The following is a 21,173-nucleotide window of genomic DNA, read 5'->3' on the forward strand; positions in this document are numbered from 1 at the left end:
TTTCATGGAAAAGCCGAGAGCAAAGAGTGGGGGAAGAAGAAAATGTTTTTGTTTTGGTTGCTTTTGATTTTTGTGTTTGTTTTGCTTGTTAATTAGGTTGTTACCATGGTAAATTTTGTGTGGCTCACAATCATCCAACAACACACTTGCTTGGTCATGCTTATGTCACCATGTGATGTCACCCTCCCTCATTTGTCCTCTTCTCATTGGTTTGATGACATCATCCCCACTAATCTCTTTGATTAGCTTTTAATTATTTGGCTAATGACCGCTGATCTGTTATACGGTTCGCTTAACTTTCGTTTTCGTTTATCGTTTGAGGGATCATACCCGGGATCTTATTACTTGGGTTCCCTTAACCTTTCTCAATACATTATATTCCTTTTATGATCCTCTCTCATAATCCTTGAATTTAAATCCTTTTAATCATGTTACCTTATACTCAATTCTTTCGGTATCTGGTGGATTTTCGGGAAAAATCAAAGTGTTCGGAATTGGATTCTGACGATCTTTACATACACTTATATACCATATAGAGTACTAATAAAATCTCAGAATATCAATAACAGAACCCCTACATAGTGTGGCATGAAAAGTTTTCTTATTCAGCATAATCTGCAAAATCACTATTCATAAGGGTTTCAAAAATTTCCAAAAATTGGGGTTATTACACTCTCCCCTCCTTAAAAGGATTCCGTCCCGGAATCAGATAGAAAAATGAATAGGGATACTCTCTTAGCATTGCACTTTCTAACTCTCAAGTAAATTTTCCCACATTGTGGTCCTACCACTAAACTCTGTCTAGTTTGATAACCCTTATCCTAAGCACTTGTTCCTTTTCACTCTATAACCCTTCCCGGTTGCTCCATATAGGTTACGTCTAGTTGCATGTCTAGGCGCTCATATGCCCCTATTTATCTGGCATCCGAATTACACTTCCTTAATATTGATACGTGAAACACGTTATGACTTGCTACATGTTCGGGGGTAGGGCTAGCTCATATGCTATCTTCCCAATACGTCTTAATATATCCAAGGGTCCAACAATTTGTGGACTTAAACTTTCCTTTATTTCCAACCCTCATCAATTCCTTTTTAAGGGAATACTTTTAACAATACAAGGTTCCCTCCTTCATACTCTTTGTCCTTTCATTTGTCAAATCAGCATACTTCTTATGTCCATCTTGAGCTACTCCCAGCCGTCCTCTGATTAGATCTATTATATCCTTGGTCCTTTGGACTACTGCGAGTCCGAGCATCTTGCGCTCTACAACTTCATCCTAACATAAGGGAGATCGACATTGTCTTCCCTCAAGGATCTCATAAGGCGACATCTCGATAATGACATATGATCTATTGTCGTAAGAAAACTCAATTCGTGTTAAGTGATCATTCCAATTTCTTTCAAGTCTATTGCACAGACTCTCATTATAGCTTTTAGCATTAGAGCTTTTGCTTCTCAATACCCATTCTTTTCCAGTTCGTAATCGCTACTACCTTTCGTTCCTAATATTATACTGGTTATACTTTTGCTTGTTAGCGTTCTATAACCTTTTAATAACCAAGTCAACCTTAGTATCACGAATGTGTTTCCATTCCGAATACCACCACAACTTTACTACTCCTTTTTCAGCTGTTTCTATTTCCCAAAGTTTGATCAATCATATAGAAGTAAAGGAATTTGTTGAGAGATCACTATGATCATGAACATTTGTTATATCGCATAGTTAGTACAGAAGGTGGCCAGCCTTTAGTACTTGACAAGCAATTAAACAATAGATGGTATAGGCTTCTATCACACAGATAGATAGTCATTCGGAAATACCTCCCCTTCTGGAAGGGTTGTTCTTCTCAGCTTACATGAAATGAAAAGAACGAACTGAAGAGAATTGTATATTCGTAAAAAAAGAAATTTATTGCCATAAAATATCTGGCTTGGAATCTACCTCTGAACTATAGAGGTTTGTCATAGGAGAACAAAACATATATGTATTTATATCAACATCAAGTATTATAGCATCGTATTTCACATGCCTAAATATTTTTGCTATTCCGTCCATCATTCTATGGACCCATGCTCTTCCTCGAGCTTATACACAATCACCTTTGAAACTCCCTCGACATCGAAAATCGAATCTGGGATCTCATTCTAAACATCATCGTTAGTAGAATTATATGCTTGCACTGCAACCTTCCTCGTATAGTAATACGACTCTCTATTGATAAGAAAGAATAAGTATTCAATAGGTAAATAATCGAGTTAATTAGTCTATTAATGATAACTTATACACTACCACGACCCGATTAGTGGTACTCAATCTCAACATCCATTCCAATACAACTCTCACGGTTGTAATCAGCTCATTACTCGCAGAATCATTGCTGCATTACTATGGTCCACCACTGACCTACTGTCGTCATTCACTTTCCATGAAATCTTAATATCTAACCATACGGAGTCTATACATGTCATATAGAATACTTCTAAGGAGTTAACATAATCACCAATCATAATTCATGAAGAACACTCCAAACTCTGACGTACTTTCATGACATGAAGTAGATAAAATTGCAGAAGAGTTTCAGTCAAAGCAACGATAGCAGGTTAATACCATTCTTAATCGTATGCCTTAAATAGAAGACTTAACTCAAGGGTTCGTCTAGTCCTTTTTGAAACATGGTCCTGGCTTATCTCAAGATAGTATCTTCTGAGATAGATAGCCCGCTCATGGTGATTATACGAATTAAACCTTTACAAAACTACTATTACAGTTGGGTATTGCACAGTCATCAGAAGGAATGTCAATCTTTCAAATCATAATACAATCTTCACGGCTTTAACCATTATCATTGTATTCTTCTGGCACGAGCGCCGATAATTATCCTCTTACCTTTAAAGTGTCGGTCACCTCTTTGGTCTTTCCTGATAGTAAAATTTCCTTACAGTCAATGTCATTTTAACCACCTCCAAATAAATTTTCTACCTCATTTCAATCACAGCTTATGTGAAGATGTTTTCCTTAAAATCTGATGAGTAAAAAAAAAAATATCACCATTTATTAATACCAGAATCATTGTCTATATACTTCTGAAAAATTTCTCCATTGATTCTTAAAGGTTGTTATTACCTTAATCCTTTCCAATTCATACTGTCAAAACTCATACTATCCCTATTAAGGGTGAAATGCCAACCTTTATGCATTCCCCTAGGATTCATTTTAAGTTACCAATGTTCAATCCTTAATTCCACCTTTAAAAAGGTACATGCATCCTTCCATGGATAATCAAGTCATATATCCCTGATAAGGGTGTCTTATTCAATCATTCCCACCTCGATAGTATATGCTGAATTTCACAATAACATATGTATTCAAAATGAGGTCAATCAATATGGCCTCCAAAAGATAACAGCGGTTATCCGCTTTTATTGCCTAAATTGGGTAAGGATAACAAGGATGTTCTGGAAGATATTGGTCGTGTTCAACGTGAACTTATTCTTAATAATTCCTTATTTACTTTTGTTGTTTATCTCAACAGTCATCTCAATGTTGGGATATCTTTCATACCTGGCGTCTCCCTTTTTGGGTATCAAGCCACCGGTCTTACACTTCATATTCTTGAAGGTCACTTCCTTCATCTAATTTTCCTAATTTCTTACTTTCTTGACTCCTCAGTCCATCCGCGTTTCCTTATTAATCAATCGATCTATCTCAAAGTTTCATCGAATACTGTCAACTTCAAGGGAATTAACTATACGTATCGCTTACGCCTTCAAACCTTGAATTTATCTCATGATCAGTCACCATCGCGCTGATGATGACACACTTCTCTATATTTATTGCAAGGGTTTCTTAGGGTTTCCCATACCTAACTCCCTTATCACTTCTCAACTCTATTTCCTTTATATCCCTTTATATTTCTACCCTTTTCAGTCTTTTATTTTCGTTTCCATTACAATCATTACATGAACCAACACAACATAAGCATTGATTTCAAACATCCCATCATTCTAGATTCGTGTCCTCAGAACGAATCTTGACAACTTTTACAACTTAAATTCATAATTCATCATACTTGTCCGCTTTTGTTCTGGCTCTAAAGTTTTTTTTATACTACCTTCATAACCTCGGGAGTTACTTTCCCGAAAACAAATGACTGAACGTTAATCAGTTTATTCTAACCTCTGGCTCCGTGCCTTTCTTGGTCTTTCACCAGCGGGTGGCCTCTCTCTTAGGAGGGTAAGTGACAAAACAGTCTTTTGTGATTCGTTAATCATTTAGAATCTCAAATGATTCCTATATTTCCTTTAGCCAGGCTCTTGCCTCGACTGGGTTCGCTTGTTCCTTGGAACTCCGAGAGCTTAGTGACTTAAAGGTCCTGAAAGATTTCTTACCGCATTGTTTCCTCAAGGTGGTGGTTGGGAATAAGAGTATAAGTTCTGTTTAGACAGATCCATGAATTTCCGTATAGGAGTACCGTCCTGGTTCTCCCTATCTTGCTCGACTTCTGTTTTCTCAGTATGAAATGTTTTCTCATCCTCCCCATAATCGGGGTCATCCTACATGTTTTAAATCCTCATTTTCCACTTCATTATGTTATGGGTTCCTTCTATCTTGATGGCGTCCTCCCTGACTATCACATTCAGGGTTTGCCCTAAATCTTATTCCTCGAACTATGACTTTCATCTAAGATCCAGTCCTTAAGCTCTTGAACATTTGGAACCCAAATTCTGTAGGGATACCTCATTATTCGCTCATCATCTTTCTAGGTATTAATCTTTTCTCCGATCATTGTTTCTCTGCCTCTATTCATCACTTTTTTTCTTGGCACAATATGATCTTCTCCAATAATTCGGGCTGTATTGCAATCTCAAACAGCTTTTCGGTACCGGCTCCGGTTACCTTCACTTCTATTTCCATTTTCTCAAAATCTCTTGTCAACTCTCCCAAAGACATTTTCATCTTGAGTCTCTCTTTTATACTAAGGGCATTAGCCACTATTTTTGCTTTCCCTGGATGATAAAGAATCTCATAATCGAAATCCTTGATTAGCTCTAACCACCTCCTCTAGCGCATGTTGAGCTCTTTCTGCGTGAAAATGTACTAGAGAACTTATGGTTTATGTAAATCTCGCAATTTTCTCCATACAAGTAATTCCTCCAACCTTTAGGGCAAAACTATTGCCACGAGCCCAAGCTCATGGGTGGGGATATCGAATTTTATATTCCCTTAGTTGTCTTGACGCGTACGTGATTACCTTGTTGTGCTGTATAAGAAGCACCCTAATTCCTTATGCGAAGCGTCACTACAAATCAAGAAAAATCTCCTTTTCCATCCGGCAACGCCAACATAGGGGCCGTCACCAACCTTTGCTTCAGTTCTTAAGAGCTGTTCTCGTATTTCTCTGTCCATTCGAACTTCTCAGTCTTACGAGTAAGCCTCGTTAAAGGGGCTACTATCTTTACAAACTTAAACGAACCTCCGGTAGTGACCGACCAATCCTACCTCTGGTAGTCGCCCTAACCATGGTCATCAATTCCTTAGTGGTCCTTTATTTATTCTTGTCAGGATCCTTCACGACATCCTTCTCAGCAATAATCCCTTCTAGGATAACATCCTCAACCGCTACATCCTCAATATGAACATCATCCGGTCCCGTGTTAGGACGCTCTATCAGATCCACAATCTGATCTCCACTACCTAATAAAATATCATCGCGTTGTTGCTCCTCAACCTCAGGGTTCGGAGTCCAGCTACCATATATGATAACGAACTACGCCTCTATCACGATATTTATAAGGGTTCCCCTAAGGGTTTTAACTATCAGTACTACATTAGGTAGTCCGACTATGAACTTGGCAAGAGTTCTTATTTATCTTAGTGAACTTATTATTTTAACGTCACTTCATCTCTGAGGTTTATAACGCTTAGCTCTGATACCATTTCTGTAACACCCCCAAATTCGGGGTCGGGGATCCGGGTTGTCACGAGTTCCATTTCCTTTAATAACACCTAATTCTTCATAAACAATCATCTACTGTGTACTGTGACCCCACAATATACACACACACCACAAGTTATAGTCTCAGAGATGAATACCAAAAATAACACAAGTCATTTTATTCCACAATTATAAGTCATTATACCTCAAAAGGGTTTCTGAATAAATTTACATATTCCTTGCCATTATTACAATTGATAAAGATACATAAGTCTGGTACATCAAAAGTTGAAAGCCTAGCCTATTGGTAGTTCCTACCTCCGCTACAGCGACATCAACGCCTATAGGAAACTGCGGAACGTTTCCTATCCACTCGCGAATTGGGAGCTTGGTCCTGTTCATCTTGTCTACCTGATGTTGTGTGATGAAAGAAGAAAGCAAGGGTGAGCAACAAGCCCACCAAAATAATATGTATAATAACTAACAATATATGAGCTTTCTCATAGTACACATGAAAGTCTTGGTCAAGAAGAAATGAACCAAGCTGATATCTTAACGCGACCAAGTCGCATGTTTGATTATCGAAACATTATTCTTTAATAAAATAAAGGATATTATTAAATAATAAGCGGAGTCTTAATACCTCGAATGAATATTATAAATAATATTCATTAAATAAAATAAACGGAGTCATACATCCTCAAATGAATATTCAAATAATAATCATTAAATAGAATAAACAGAGTCATAAGTCCTCGAATGAATATTCAAATAATATTCATTAAATAAAATAAAGTTATCGAATAAACCTTATTCGATCAATAGTTTTGAAAACTATATCCATATATATATAAATATATATATATATAATATACTCGGGAACATCGACTCCCGGTTTAGAAATATGTTCACCTTTGGGTCCCCTATACTAAGGGTATACGCATCTACTGCTTATCTCTAGCATAGGTATTATGCAACTTATAAGCATTTGAATCAACAAAGAGATATCAAGATTACGAAATAGACATGCATATATACCATATCAGCATGCTCCAATATATCGCAAGATTTTCTAATAACAATCATGCACTTATCACAAGATAATGCATATACATATATTTACATCACAACAACAGTATAACGGGTAGAAAACTTGCCTGAGCGACTGGGGGTTACAAATGGCTTGGGACGAGTCTGGTAACCTATAAACAACATATAAGTTGGAATTAAACCAAAGTCGCTTATGAATCTATACTTTAACCAATTAGACCCTAACGTTCGCTTTTGCGCTTAACGATTCACTTAAGTCGCTCGAGTACCCTCGGCTCCACCATTTTTAATAAATTAACCATTAAGGGTTTTATGGCAATTCTTTCGCGAGTGCCTTACCAACTGCCTAATACACTTTACATAAATGTTTCATACTCCAATTATTCTTTTAAGGTCTTTAACCTATGTTTCAAAGTAAGGCGAGGGGTAATGGTTCGTTCATGAAACGCCGTTACTTAAAACGATCGTTTCTCCTAAACCGTACATCGGAATCAAACGAACCACATATCAAAACGAAGCTCGTAACATGAACTATCTAATCATGGCAATGGTCAAAACCTAGCAGTGAGTTCACGGGTCCTAATGTTAAGAGCAAAAACAGTCTAAAGTAAATCGGACATTACGACGGCTATGTTTACGCGATTACCAAATTTTAAACAACTCCAATCAACCACAATCAACCACAAATTAACCCATAACCACCAATACCACCAAACTTCATCCAAACCTTACTAACTCAGTCAATAACATCATGATTTTTCCAACTTATTCAATCTCAAACAAGAGCTACTAATTATATTTAAGGTTCATCAACCAACAACCAAGATTTATAACCCAAAATCATTATAATTCCATCCAAAATCTAAACATACAAGAATCATGCTCTCATGAACTATAACAAACAAAACCAAACCTAATACTCAAGTAAAGTTAGGGTTTGGAGGGGTTTTACCTTCCTTGGAGAGTGGAGAATCACTTAGGAAGCCTTAAATAACCACTAACTATCTTTACTAAGCTTGGATCTTGAAGAAAACATAAAAAACACAAAGTTAGTTTCTTGAAAACACTATTCACCAAGAACTTTGATGAATTGATTAGCTATGTTAAACATGGAATCTTGAGCTTAAACTTATGGCTCATCTTAGTTATGAATTATGGAAGCTAAAGAAACAAACCTCTTGAATTATGAAGGTGTGTAGCTTGATTTTTGAAATTTTCTCCTTTGCTTTTCATGGAAAAGCCGAGAGCAAAGAGTGGGGGAAGAACAAAATGTTTTTGTTTTGGTTGCTTTTGATTTTTTGTGTTTATTTTGCTTGTTAATTAGGTTGTTACCATGGTAAATATTGTGTGGCTCACAATCATCCAACAACACACTTGCTTGGTCATGCTTATGTCACCATGTGATGTCACCCTCCCTCCTTTGTCCTCTTCTCATTGGTTTGATGACATCATCCCCACTAATCTCTTTTATTAGCTTTTAATTATTTGGCTAATGACCGCTGATCTGTTATACGGTTCGCTTAACTTTCATTTTCGTTTATCGTTTGAGGGATCATACCCGGGATCTTATTACTTGGGTTCCCTTAACCTTTCTCAATACATTATATTCCTTTTATGATCCTCTCTCATAATCCTTGAATTTAAATCCTTTTAATCATGTTACCTTATACTCAATTCTTTCGGTATCTGGTGGATTTTCGGGAAAAATCAAAGTGTTCGGAATTGGATTCTGACGATCTTTACATACACTTATATACCATATAGAGTACTAATAAAATCTCAGAATATCAATAACAGAACCCCTACATAGTGTGGCATGAAAAGTTTTCTTATTCAGCATAATCTGCAAAATCACTATTCATAAGGGTTTCAAAAATTTCCAAAAATTGGGGTTATTACAATATCGTTGCAAGGTGATCTCATATATCTAACCTTGTCTCAACATTTTTCTGAAAATCTTTGTCATACATAAGATAATCATTTACTAGATATAAGTTAAAAAGATGAAGTTACAAGATACTCCAATATACTTATATCTTTTCTGAATACTACTTGAACTACCACCGTTCAAGGTATAATCAGTTTCCAAAGTTCATCACATAGATGAGACTACAAGATAAGACTTGAATAAATTCAATCTTTGAAATATCATTCAAAAGAGATGAAGTTACGAGATACTTCATTAAGTTCCGATATATATATACACCTATATATATATATCTCATACATTCCCTGAAAACCTCTGTCATGACAAGTATAACCAGAGTTGTCTTATCCAATGAATTTGGAAAGAAGAGAATTTTGGCATAAACCTGATATCTTGTTGATCAGGCAAAGATACCAATAAGTAACCTTTTCTACTAGTAGATGGACGAATTCCTCACTGGTCATCACCCTGGCCGCATTAGGACCTATACTGGACTGCCGCTCAGCCACTTACGCATTGATGGACTCCCACTGAGCCACTTACACTTTCATGGACGCCCATTGAGCCCATGTTGCTTATGCCGACTCAACTAGATGGACTTACTTCCCGAACGTTGGGCAAGTAATCAAAATGTTTTCTCAAAACAGCAACCTCGTTGCAAATATAAAATACACCACAGAGTCGGATCCCTCAGGTTTTGAGCGAGTATTTAAATCCTCTTCGAAAGGAAGATCTTAATTCTGAAAATGAGTTTTGGGATCCGCTCTAACTTGTAAAATCATTTTGAAGACTCGAAAACATTTTCAAGAATGTTTAGAGTAATGATGATTTAATAAAATAAATCAATCCCGATATATTACGAAATATCTGAATATTATTATTTAAATAATATTCCCATAAGGATAATCTTTATGAAAATATTTGAAGTAGAAGTTTTAAAACTCATACTTGAAATGAATAATAAATAACAAAAGATATACTTACACGAAAATACGATCTTTATTTGAATAATCGAAAATAAGTTTGATTATTATTCAGACCATCGAATATACCTTATTCGATTAATAGTTATAGAAAACTAAATATATATAAATGTATATACTCGGGAACATCGACTCCCGGTTTAGAGAAATGTTCACCTTTGGGTCCCCTATATTAAGGGTATACGCAACTACTGCTTATCTCTAGCATAGGTATTATGCCGTTTATAAGCATTTGAATCAACAATTAGATATCAAGATTACTAAACAGGCATGCATATATATACCACATCAACATGCTCCAATATAACGCAAGATTTGCTAATAACAGTCATGCACTTATCTCAAGATAATGCATCAATATATTTACATCACAACAACAGTATAACGGGTAGAAAACTTGCCTGAGTGTTCTGGGATAGACTTAAGCTTAGACTGGGTTCGGTAACCTATGAACAACAACATAATCCGGAATTAGACCACGGTCGCTTAAGAAACTAGTCAAAACTCACTCATACCCTAACGGTCGCCTACGATCGCTTAGACACTTAACGATTTGCGTTAATTGCTCGCATACCCTCGGCTCCACCAATTTTAATAAATTAACCGTTACGAATTTTAAGGAAACTCTTTCGCGAATACTCTACCAACTGCCTAAACCACCTTACATAATTGTTTCATACTCCAGATGGTCATTTACCGACCTTAACCAAGGTTTCAAAGTAAGGCAAGGGAAATGGTTCGTTCGCGAAATGTCGTTACTTAAAACAGTCGTTTCTCCTAAACCGTACTTCGGATTTAAGTGAACCACATATCAAAATGAAACTTACGACACGTTCTAGCTAAACATGGCAAAGTTACAGATCCAACAGTTAGCTCTCTGTCCCGAAGACTAAGAACAAGCAGTTGTATGAAATTGGGCATTACGACGGCTATGTTTACGCGATTACCAAGTTTTAAACCACTCCAAACAACCACAATTCCACTCACAACCAAAAATACAACCAACCCTCATCCAAACCTTACTACATCAGTCCCCGAATCTCAAGATTTTCCAATTCATTCAACCCCAAACATGAACTAATAACTATACTTACGTTTCATTAACTATAAACAAGATTCCAACATCCAAATCACTACAAATCCAATCCAAACTCTAAACACACAAGCATCATGCTTTTAATTTACTATAACAATCATAACCATTCCTAATACTCAAAAGTAAAGCTAGGTTTTAAAGTTTTATACCTTCCTTGAAGCTTTTAATCAATGAAAGATTCTTGGAATGCCCATGGAAGCCTTGATCTATGCTTAAGCTACCTTGACCTTACAAATAAAATCAAGAATCAAAAATTTGTTCTTGAAAGTTACTATTCACCCTAAACTAAAATGATTTATTTGAGCTAGCAAACCTTGGATTCAAGCACTCAAACTACTTGCTCTTCTTAGTTATGCAATATAGAATCCAAGGAAACAAACCTCTTCGAATTATGATTGAGTGGAGCTTGGGTTTCGAAATTTTTCTTCTTGTTTTTCTTCAAAAGGCCGAGAGCAAATAGATGGGGGAAGAAGAAAATGTGTTTGTTTTGGTTGCTTTTGATTTTGGTGTTTGTGAAATGAATACTTTGTGGAGATTGCTTTTATAAAGTGATGACATCACTTGGATGACCTCACCTCCAAGCCACATGTCTTTCCCTTATGGTTTGATGATGTCACCTTCTCTTTTAACCACTTGTTTTAGCTTCTCTTGGAAGCTTCCTTCACATTCTACTTGTATGTGCTTGTCCTTGGTCGTTTATTTGTTTTACGGTTCGCTTAACTCTCGTTCTCGTTCATTGTTTGAGGGATCATATCTGGGATCTTATTACTTGGGTTCCCCTAACCTTTCTCAATATTTTATATTCCTTTTTATGATCCTCTCTTATAATCCTTGAATTTAAATCCTTTTAATCATGTTACCTTATACTCAATTCTTTCGGTTTCTGGTGGATTTTCTGGAAAAATCAAAGTGTTCGAATTTGGATTCTAACGATCTTTACATACTCTTATATACCATATGGAGTACTAATAAGATCTCAGAATATCAATAAAAGAACTCCTACATAGTGTGGCATGAAAAGTTTTCTTAATCAGCATTATCAGAAAAAGTTACTATTCATCAGGGTTTCAAAAATTCCAAAAATTGGGGTTATTACAATAATTATGTGAAATATATCATATACTCCCATCGTCCCATAGGTTGTTAACATCATTAAGGGGGATTTGTTGAGCAAACTAATTCATATGACAATTATACCCCCTACGTTAATATCTATATAATATTTAATCCACATCGTCATTAATTTATTAAAAATTATCAATTATTGTATAATTAATATGTGTATACACACTGATAGGGATAAATAAATCCTGATTGTATAATTAAATATTGCAAGGTGTAGGGCCGCTAGGCCCAATAAGAAGATGTATGACATTTAGACCAAGAAGGTCAACACATTGATCAGGCCTGATGGACCAGATCAGGCCTGATGGAACAAAGAAGGCCCAAAAGCCCTGATTATTTATTAATTTCGTAATTAATAAATAAAGGAGGAAAACAACTATTAAGATAATTCCTTGTGGGGATATAAATCCTTGTAGATTGGCCTCAAGGGGACCTAAAAGGATAAGGAATCAGTTTCCTACTATCTAGGACTCCAAAGTCCATTCTAATTATGAGACTTGCCCACCAAGTCTCCTATACCAAGTCCAATTCAAGGACTCTCAACATCTATATAAGGGGTCTCGCCCCACAAATCAGAACTACGTCTTTTGGCTTGATTCTCTAATTCACAGAGATACGTAGGCATCTCGTAAAGGCAGAATTAAGCTACGAAACACGAGAGCAGCCATTAAAGGCCTTGAGCTCCCAAATATTAGTAATAAATATAGCAAATAATAACCTTAGTTTTTTATCCATAACATTTGGCGCCGTCTGTGGCAAGTGAACAACAACCATGGCGAGAACACGGAGAACAACTAGCGCTCTGGAGGAGGGAACACCATCAGGGACAACTCAGGTGATTTCGTCAACCGTGGAGATTCCTCCCCACTCAACTTATGCATCTACTCAAGCGGAAACCCAGATAGGGGCAACTCAATCTCAGCCACAAGGGACGACTCCCCCGACTATTCAAGGTACGAATCCTCAAGTTCAACAAGTACATATACCTGTGAATTCTCGACCCGTCGGGTATGAATATTCAACTGTTGTTACCACTAACCCCCCTTATGGGATGCCCCTTTACCCCGAGGTTGGAGGAAGTGGATATGCTGGGCGAAGTGAAGCACGAGGGAAATCGCCCCCTTATATACGAGGTTTGGCTCCTATCCCCGAGGATCGGGAATTTTCTGGTCCTTAAACTGAGAGAGATTCCGAATCTTCGGATGATGAAGTGGCCCCAAGAAGGAGACGTCCAGGCAAGGAGCCGATGGCCGATGGAAGGCAACGCCCTCGAAGCACCCAAGGGGCGAATCCCCAGGAAGTGCAGGAAAGGATAAGGGCTCATGAGGCTGAGATCAAAAGGCTGAGGCGTGACTTGGAAGCTCACCAGGCCACCAGACCCCAGATACCTCCTAGGGGGAGAAATCCTCCTCCTGTCATAGACCTGGATGGTCCGGTACGAAGAAGGGCTATCTTCCCAAGAACTGATCCAAGCAATCTCCTTCCCCTTGGAGACCCTGATGATCCAACTCCACCCTTCACAGAAGAAATAATGAATGCCCATATCTCAAGGAAATTCAAGATGCCCACTATCAAAGCCTATGATGGCACCGGAGACCCCGCTAACCATGTCAGGACATTCTCTAATACACTGCTGCTGCAACCCGTGAATGACGCTATTAAGTGCCGGGCCTTCCCTCAAACCCTGTCGGGTATGGCTCAAAGATGGTACAGTCGCTTACCCCCAAACTCTATTGGATCGTTCAGAGAGTTAAGTCAGGCTTTTATTAAGCAATTCATCAGCGGGAGAGTCCATGAGAAAAGTTCAGCATCTCTTATGAGTATTGTGCAGGGAGCTAAGGAATCCTTGAGAGATTACCTGAATCGTTTCACAAAAGAGGCTTTAAAAGTTCCGGACCTTGATGATAAGGTAGCCATGATAGCACTGAAACAAGGAACTAGGGACGAATTTTTCAAGATGTCCTTGGCCAAACATCCCCCTGAAAGCATGTTGCAGCTCCAAGAGAGGGCAGGGAAGTATATCAAGGTTGAAGAAAGTATGAGGAAGACCGTAATAAGTAATGAGCCCACTGGAGGCAAGAAACAGAAAACTGATCTAGAATATATTACAAAGGACAAATATCCTAGAACCGAACAAAACCCTTATTCAACCCCCAAGAAGGGAGCACCTGGGCAAAAGTTCACTGAATACGCTAAGCTGAATGCTCCTAGAAGTCAAATTTTGATGGAGATTGAGAAAGATAGAGATATTCGCTGGCCTAAGCCCTTGGAGGCTGATCCCGCCAAGCTAGATAAGAGCAAGTATTGCAGGTTTCACAAGGATGTTGGCCATGACACTGATGAGTGTAGACAATTGAAAGATGAAATTGAGTTTTTGATTCGAAAAGGAAGATTGAACAAGTATACTGGAGATGGAGGGGACAGAAATAATAGTGGAAGGAAGAATTTTGAAGATCGTAGGAGGGACCAAGACGATCAGGGGCGGAATCCCCAACCTAGAGGGCCGGTTAAAAATGCAATTTTTGGAGGACCACGACGCCCTCGAGGACCTGTGATAAACACGATCTTTGGAGGTCCGACTGCTGCTGGATTGTCCAAAAATTCAAGAAAGGCATATACTAGAGAGGTTAGGCATATTGTTGGAGAAGCCCCGAAGAGGGCCAGGACAGAAGTAAGATTGGCTTTTGATGATTCTGACCTAGAGGGCGTAAAGTTTCCTCATGACGACCCGTTGGTCATAACACCAATAATAGGAAATAGCCCGGTTAAGAGGGTTCTTATGGATAATGGTGCTTCTGTGGATATATTGCTCCACGACGCCTTTCTAAGGATGGGGTATAACGATTCCCAGTTAACACCAATCGACATGCCGATATATGGATTTGCTGGAGTAGAATGTCCTGTGGAAGGAATAATCAAACTGCCAACCACCATAGGTACGGAACCAAGACAAGCAACGCAGATGTTGGATTTCATGGTAGTAAAGGCTAGTTCAACTTATAATGCTATCATGGGGAGAACAGGGATACATGCCTTTAAGGCAGTCCCCTCTTCCTACCATTCAGTTATGAAGTTTCCCACCCGAAACGGGATTGGAGAAGAGAAAGGAGATCAAAAAATGGCTAGAAGCTGTTATGTGGCCTCTTTGAGGGCAGATGGAGTCGGGGGGCAGGTTCTTCCTATTGAAGATATGGATGTCCGAGAAAATGACGAGAAGAGAGGAAAGCCAGCAGAAGACTTGGTTTCGGTTCCTTTAGACCCCAAGAATCCTGAGAGGATGACTTTCATTGGAGCCACACTAGAGGAGCCCCTTAGAGGGAAGTTGGTGAAATTTTTGCAAGAAAATAGTGATATATTTGCATGGTCAGCAGCTGATATGCCAGGCATAGACCCGGAGTTGATTACTCACAAGCTAAACGTGGATCCAAGCCGGAAGACGGTGAAACAAAAGAAAAGAAATTTTGCCCCGGAAAGACAAGAGGCTATAAAACAGGAAGTAGAGAAGCTCCTAGAGGCTGGTTTCATTGAGGAGATTCAATTTCCGGAGTGGTTAGCAAACCCTGTAATGGTGAAGAAGGCTAATGGAAAGTAGAGGATGTGTATAGACTTCACTGATCTGAATGATGCATGCCCTAAAGACTGTTTTCCATTGCCAAGGATTGATACTTTGATTGATGCCACTGCTGGGCATGAGATGCTGAGTTTCATGGATGGATTTAGCGGATATAATCAGATTAAGATGCACAAGGATGACATTCCAAAGGTATCATTTATCACTGACTTTGGTGTTTATTGTTATCTTGTAATGGCGTTTGGTCTTAAGAATGCGGGAGCCACCTATCAAAGGTTGGTAAATAAAAATTTTAAGGATCTTATTGGTAAGGCTATGGAAGTCTATGTTGATGACATGTTAGTCAAGAGTCTAGTAAAGACTGATCATATAACCCATTTGAGGGAAGCTTTTGAGAACCTGAGGTACCACAAGATGATGTTGAATCCTACGAAGTGCGCTTTCGGAGTAGGATCTGGAAAATTCTTGGGATTAATGGTCTCAAAGAGAGGAATTGAGGTTAACCCCGATAAAATAAAGGCAATCCTGGACATGGAACCACCAAAAACTGTCAAGGATGTTCAGAAGCTCACAGGAAGGGTCGCTGCGCTAGGACGCTTCATCTCCAAGTCAGGAGACAAGTGCTTGTCATTCTTCAAGTCACTAAAGAATATCAAAGACTTTGTATGGAATGAGGAAAGCCAGAAGGCATTCGAAGAGTTAAAGAAGTATATGGCTCAGGCCCCGTTGTTGGCCAAACCATCTTGGAATGAAGTTTTATTCTTATACTTGGCCGTTTCAGAGAGCGCCTTGAGCGCGGTGTTGGTTAAGGAGGAGCTAAAAGTCCAGAAACCCGTATATTATGTCAGCAAAATTCTGCATGGTGCTGAATTGAATTATTCAACTATTGAGAAATTTGCTCTAGCCTTGATAATGGCTTCGAGAAAACTGCGTCCTTACTTTCAGGCTCATCAGATTGAGGTGCTAACGAATCAGCCACTGAGAAATATCATTCACAGTCCCAAGGCAAGTGGGAGATTGATTAAGTGGGCAATAGAGTTGGGAGAGTTCGATCTCAAGTATAAGCCACGTCTGGCCATAAAAGCCCAGGCACTAGCTGACTTTGTGGTGGAATGTACCATACCCAACCAAGAAGTCGGGGGACAGGAAGATACCATACCTCAAGACAAGGGAGTCGACAATGGGGACAGAGAGAAGGATGATAAGGAGAAAGAATATTGGGTTCTCTATTTTAATGGAGCATCAAAAACAAATTCCAGTGGAGCAGGGTTAGTTTTGCAAAGCCCTGATGGATTCTTAATTGAGTATGCTATGAAGCTAGACTTCCCAACCACAAACAATGAGGCAGAGTATGAAGCCCTGATTGATGGCCTTGGTCTAGCTGGGACACTTAGAGTCAAAAACTTAAAGGTCCGTGGAGACTCGAAGCTGATCATATCCCAGGTAAAGTGAGAATTTGAGGCAAGGGATGATACGATGGCTAAGTATGTCCGCCTAGTAAGGGCTGTGATGACCCAATTTAATGAATGCCATGTTGAACACATTCCAAGGGAAGAAAATGCTAAGGCAGATGCGCTATCAAAGTTTGCTTCATCTGAGATAGAAGAAAGTTCGGGATGTGTGTACTTCTGTGTTTTGAAGACACGAAGCATAGATGTTAAGCTTATGGCTCCCATAGGCCTGGGGACGTCATGGATTGATCCTATCAAGGCTCACATTCAAACCGGTTGGTTACCAAGTAATGCAACTGAAGCATGAAAGTTAACTGTTCGAGCACTAAGGTACTTTTTGATAGATGGGATTCTTTACAAAAGATCTTTCGTGGTTCCCTACTTGAGGTGTCTCAGGCCCGATGAGGCACGCTTGGCTCTTGAAGAAGTATGAAAGTGTTTGTGGACAACACTTGGGGGGCAGGGCCTTGGCTCATAAGATAACTCGTCTAGGCTTTTATTGGCCGGAAATGATGGCTGATGCTAAAGAATATGTGAAGAAGTGTGACCGCTGTCAGAAGCATGCACCTGTTGTTAGTAAACCTCCCGAGATGCTGACATCTATCAACTCGCCTATTCTCTTTGCTATGCGGGGGATGGATATTCTAGGGCCTTTCCCTATGGCCACGGCACAAAGGAAGTTCCTGATTGTAGCCATTGATTATTTCACTAAGTGGATTGAAGCCAAACCCTTGGCCAAAATCACAACTAAACAAGTTGCACAATTCCTGTGGGAAAACATTATGTGCCGATATGGAATTCCCCGTGTCCTAGTCACCGACAATGGAACGCAGTTTAACAACGAGGAATTCAAGAAGTATTGTGAAGAAAATGAAATTGAGTTACGGTTCACCTCCGTGGCTCATGATAAGTGGCATTTTATACCACTTAGAACGTCTTAAAATGGCTTAAATTGGTGTCTTGAAATCAAGTATTTTGTGTATTTGATGCGTTTTTCTAGTGTTTATGCATTTCAAGGTATTAGTTGCATTCCGGAGGAGGAATCATCAAGAATAAGCCTTGGCATGTGTTCACCATTGAGAGAGGAAAAGAACGGGCAGATTACGGCGAAGAAATGGAGCAAACCTAGAATTTTTCCAGTAGGGTCCTGCGCGCCCGCGCAGCAATGCTGAGCGGCCGCGCAGCAGCCTTGCGCGCCAGCGCAGAAATGCTGAGCGGCCGCGCAGGGTCGGGGAAAAAGCTGAATTATTTTAGACTTCTACTTCTGTTTGGCTTCCAACTTCTATGTAATCTGAGTTTTATGGGACTATTATATAAGTAGATTTGAGACGTTTTCATAGAGAATAAGAAGGAGATTATGTTTTAGATTGTGTTTTGCGCAAAAAGCGAAGGAGATAAGGAAGAAGATCGATTTAGCACACTGCAGCAAAGAGGAAGCATATATTCTTGTGATTCTTGTTTCGTTGTAACGTTGGATGCTAGTTTTCTTGCTTTGACTTATTTACTCTTATGACGTACTCTGTTTTAATATAATTAGTTTAGTTATTATTTTGTTGTGTTGTTTATCATGATTTCATATGAACCCATGATGGCGATAAGTTCTATTATGGGCTAATCGTGATCATGGGGTTGCAACGGATTTATTATGGAATTCTTTAGTTAATTGTTTAATACTTTAGTGTGTGATGATTGCATGATATCTAGTATTGGTTGTGCGTATTCGTCTTATGTGCGTCGCGAACATATAAGATAGGGTGTTAATCTCTTGTGAAGCGACGGTGGATCTTGAGATTTAGAACTTGCCATGCTAGCATAGGTTCATGTACGTTGTGCATGATTAGTGGGTAATTCTAACAGTTTTATTTGCCCTATGTAATCAAAAGGAATAACTTGTGTTTAAATCATTGTGTTGTCAATTTCTGTAGACATATAGGAACTCAACATAATTGATGACTATTCAACTTCTATCTTAATTGTGGATGCTTGGTAGAATGGTATTAGTACAATGAAAGTTGGCTTTTATCAGTTTCGTGTTATTCGATTAATGTCATCACTGTCACATGCTAAAGGTAATAACAATGGCTATAGAAGGAAGTAATAATGAAGTTACGATCTCATGAGTATTTTATTATTGATAAATTGAAGTGTTAGTTAAGTGGTTAATTAAGTAGTTAATTATAGTTAATATTTAATCAACAATTTTAAGTGTTATTATCTTAACATTGAGAAGTAATCATACATTGGTGAGTGAGTTTAATTAGACAATAACTTAGTCTGAGTCTCTGAAGGAACGAACTAGAAAGTATTCTATATTACTTGCGAACGCGTATACTTGCGTGAATATTAGTGCATGTTTTCGCCCTAACAAGTTTTTGGCGCCGCTGCCGGGGACTCGGCGTATTCGTTTAGTTTATGTACTTACCATCATTGGTCATTAGGACTCAGTGATTAGGACGTAGTAGCTAATTACTCTTTTCTGTTGTGTTTCAGGTACTTTAGCAAGCGTTTATGCAAACTCGTTCTCGTGCTCGCAAGAGGACCTTAGATACAGCTGAGGAGAAAGACGAAGTTCTTGATACTCCGGAGAAGTTAGATTTTGAGGATTCGGATTCAGGAACTGAGCAGAAAGAACCAGTAAACATGGGAGTTCGTATTGTTCAAGCTAATCCAGCTCTTATGGATTTTTCTCGGCCTAAAATTGACGACATTCAGTCAAGCATCCTTCATCCGGCTATTCAAGCTAACACCTTTGAAATCAAGCCGGGCACTATTCAGATGGTGCAGAATTCTGTTTCTTTTGGAAGAGCGGCAACTGAAGACCCCAACATGCACATAAGGAATTTTGTCGAGATCTGCAGCACTTTTAAGTATAATGGCGTGACTGATGAGGCTATCAAGTTGAGGCTTTTCCCATTCTCACTGAGGGATAAAGCTAAAGACTGGTTACATTCTGAACCAGCGGGGTCAATCACTACGTGGCAAGATCTTGCGCAAAAGTTTCTGGTGAAGTTTTATCCAATGGCAAAGACTGCTGCTATGAGGAGTGCTCTTACTCAATTTGCGTAGCAACCTACAGAATCTATGTGCGAGGCTTGGGAACGCTACAAGGAAATGTTGAGAAAATGTCCACATCATGGAATGCCAGATTGGATGGTAATCACTGGTTTTTATAATGGTTTGGGGGCCCAATCTCGGCCCATGCTCGATGCAGCAGCTGGAGGCGCCTTATGGGCTAAAAGCTATACTGAGGCGTATAATCTTATCGAGACGATGGCTGCAAATGAGCATCAAAACCCAACTCAGAGGATGACGTCAGGCAAGGTAGCAGGTATTCTGAAAGTTGATGCAGCCACCGCTATTGCAGCCCAGCTCCAAGCGCTATCAATGAAGGTTGATTCTTTGGCTACGTATGGAGTTAATCAAATAGCTATGGTTTGTGAGCTTTGTGCAGGTTCTCATGCTACGGATCAGTGTTCTCTTGTCAACGAATCTGTTCAGTATGTGAATAATTATCAGCGACAACAGCAGCCTGTGTCAGTGACCTATCATCCTAACAACAGAAATCATCCAAATTTCAGCTGGGGGAATAATCAGAATGCTATTCAGCCAACATATCAGCAAGGAGTAAGTAAACAGTTTAACCCACCTGGATTCCAGCAACCACAGCAGTATGCTACAAGGCAATCATATCCTCAACAGGGAAGTGCAGCTGCACCTACTAGTGCTGATTTTGAGGAACTTAAGCTGTTGTGCAAGAGTCAGGCGGTTTCTATCAAGACCTTGGAAAATCAAATCGGTCAATTAGCCAATGTAGTGCTCAATCGTCAACCTGGCACTCTTCCTAGTGACACGGAAGTACCAGGCAGGAAGGAAGCTAAAGAGCAAGTCAAGGCTATTACCTTAAGGTCTGGAAAAGTAGCTGATGCTGAAAAGGCAAAAGAAGTCGAAGCTGAAGTTAGAGATGAAGAATCTAAGCAAAAGGAGAAAGTGGCGGAACCAAAGAAGACTACTGTTGAACACACTCTGCCTA

The 21,173-nt window shown here is 39.0% G+C and overlaps 1 non-coding gene across 1 annotated transcript; it reads right to left on the reverse strand.

Moving 5' to 3' along the window:
• Positions 1 to 20,176: 20,176 nt before the first annotated feature.
• On the reverse strand, positions 20,177 to 20,283 carry LOC141709794 (small nucleolar RNA R71). The gene has a single exon (XR_012570354.1). It is a non-coding gene; the product is annotated as a small nucleolar RNA R71 (small nucleolar RNA).
• Positions 20,284 to 21,173: the final 890 nt, after the last annotated feature.

This window comes from Apium graveolens, chromosome 2 (genome assembly GCF_009905375.1).
Source record: "Apium graveolens cultivar Ventura chromosome 2, ASM990537v1, whole genome shotgun sequence".
NCBI lineage: Eukaryota > Viridiplantae > Streptophyta > Magnoliopsida > Apiales > Apiaceae > Apium > Apium graveolens.